We start from the raw sequence: 2,861 nt of genomic DNA, 5'->3' as shown, positions 1-2,861 counted from the left end.
ATTACCCTCAGGGGTGCTGCTCCAGGTGCTGCCAATGAGCCTGCTTCTGCAGAGCGCAGTTCCGTGTGTAAGCAGCTGCCTGCAGCACAGTGCTCTTGCATTGAGTTCACTACCAGCCCTTTGTGCTTTGACACTTGGATTTCTGCTGTGTCCTGTTGCTTCCCGAACCTGCTCCTGTTCGGGTCCAGTGCCCTGTGCTCTCTGCCTTGCAGCCTTGCTACTCTACCTACACTCCCCTGCACTTCTGTGCTTCCTGCACTGCAGCCCTGATCCCCTGCTTGCAGTCTTCTGTTTCCTATCTGCAGCCCCTTGCTCTCCTCCACATATTATCTTGTTCCTTGCCTGCAGTTCATAGTTCTATGCCCATAGTCCAAGTTACCTAGCTTTAGCTTCCATGATTCCAGCCCTGAGTGTCCTTGTTATCTGCCTGCAATCCTGCCTTTGTTATTCCAGTCCAGATTTACAGTTCTTTGAATTCCTTGTTATCAGTCTGCATTTCAGTCCTTCTTTTACTAGTCCAGTGTTTCAGTCCCGGGTTTTCTTGTTACTGATCTATAGTTTACTCCACTGCTTCTTGATTCTGGTCTATGGTTTCTAGTCAGCAGTTCCAGTCTCCTGTACCATTGCACTTAGATTATTTTCTTCTTGCTTTTCCTCTTTCATTCCTGGTCTCTGCCCTGAACCTTGCTTACTTTTACTTTCTATTCTTCCCTGGATATTTCTGTTACTGTTCTTGTCCTCACTTGTGCTTGTGTAATTCCTTTGTTCAGAGTTTGGCTGCTGGGTTTCCCAGCAGGCAAACTCTGCCCCTTTTCTTTATCACGTTTCAGTATTGTACCATGTGCCCTATTGTTAACAGTGTGCTGCTTTCTGCTTCAGGAGGCAGTCATTGTTCAGTTCCTGCTGGACATTTATAGGCTTCTGTCTTGGGAGTACTGTCCCCTTGTTTGTGCCTTCGAGTCCAGACACAGACACCCACTCATGCTGCTCCTTTCCATGAGCATTCAGAGTGGGGTCCTGTGACAGTAACCAGCTCAGAAGGCTAGAGTTTCACCAGACCCTGTGGGAAATCTGTGTGCACCTCAAGTAGGAACCTAAAGTGTTTGTCTTACGTCTATTCCCTGACCCTTTCTGCTCACTGCCTTTGTTGCTTGCCTGTAGTACTTGCCTATCCTTTCATGTCTGCAGGATTCCTTACACTCCTGCATCGTGTGCAATTTTCTCCCAAGGCTTTGTGGGCACGTCTCTGCCCTCAAGCCCCTGACAACCACTCCCATCCCGAATGCACCCCTAAAACCTTTACAGATCATTGAGGTCCCTTTCTCGAGGATAGCAATGAACATAATAGGTTCACTAGAAACATCCGTATTGGGCAACCGTTACATTCTAGTGATTGTGGACTATGCCACTCGATATCCAGAGGCATTTCCATTTCGTAACAACACTATCCAACAGATATTGAAACATCTGCAGCCCTTATAGTCCAGGGTTGGGTTTCCAAAGGAGATCATTACAGATCAAGGTACTACCTTTGTGTTCAGTTTAATGAAAGAGGTAAAGGAATTGCTTAACATCAAAATGGTCTGAACATCCGACTACCACCCCCAGACCGATGGTTTAGTAGAACGGTTTAACCAGACTCTAAAGAGAATGTTACAAAAGTTGGTGGAAATTGACGGGGAATATTGGGATATAAAAATAGCCTTGGCCCTGTTCACAGTATGGAAGACCCCTCAGACTTCTGTGGTATATTCTCCCTTTGAATTACTATATGGTAGGGAACCTTGTGATATTTTGGATATGTTAAAAGAAACCTAGGAAGAGAGAGAGGGGGCTATTTTGCCCATTTCCTAAACAGCCCAAAAATGTAAAGCACACATGGCAGCAGTAAGGAAGATCATAAAAAGAGATCTAGATCAAGCACAAGAACAGCAAAAGACAACATAAAATAAGTATGCAGTGACCTAGTCCTTTTCTGTTATACAATTTGTTTTAGTGCTGCTTCTAACATTTGATTATAAGATGATTTCCAAGTGTCATGGACCATATAAAGTACTCTGAAAAAAAGTACCCCAAAACTATTTGATCTCTCATCCTGATAGACATTAGAAAACCCAAGTCTATCATGTTGACTTACTGAAGGAATGGAAGGTAGATCCCAGTGAAACAACTATGGTCACTGTGGCTGCCCTCCTTGTTGACCCTGCAATTGAAAATCAATTGATTTCCCCTGAATAACCACTATCCCACCAGGAAGATCAGGGTGACTTACTGGCTCAATTTCCCAAAGTATTTTCAGAAAAACCCAGAAGAGTCTCACATTTCTTCCACTACAGCCATACACCACCAGGGAAAACTGTCAATCTAACACCTTATAGAATCCCTAAAGTCAGAAGAAAAATCATTGAGCAGGAGGTAGAGGAAATGCTCAAGGTGAATATTATCGAGCCATTTGAAAGCCCTTGGTCCTCCCTATTTTCCTAGTTTCTAAACCTGATAACTCATGGCGATTCTGCACAGAATTCAGGAAGCTGAACAATGTTTGTTTTCTCCCCTGTCCCCCTTTTTTGTCTTGTGGTGCCTGGAAACACTTCCTGCTGTATGGGCACCATACAAATGCTCAATAAATAAAAATCAATAAATAAATTATCCAATGCCCCGCATTGATGATTTAATCGAGAAGGTAGGGATGGTCAAATACATTCCTACTCTCAATTTAACACAAGGATATTGGCAGGTTTCTTTAAATCTAGCAGATACGGAGAAGACTGCCTTTTTTAACACCATAAGGCCTTTTTGAGTTCAAAGTCTTACTCTTTGGACTACACGGAGCTCCTGCCACTTTTCAACACCTCATGGAT

The sequence above is a fragment of the Ambystoma mexicanum genome, chromosome 2p (genome assembly GCF_040938575.1).
Source record: "Ambystoma mexicanum isolate Mex_15411 chromosome 2p, UKY_AmexF1_1, whole genome shotgun sequence".
NCBI classification, from domain to species: Eukaryota; Metazoa; Chordata; class Amphibia; order Caudata; family Ambystomatidae; genus Ambystoma; species Ambystoma mexicanum.
Note: the sequence above shows the minus strand (reverse complement) of the source record.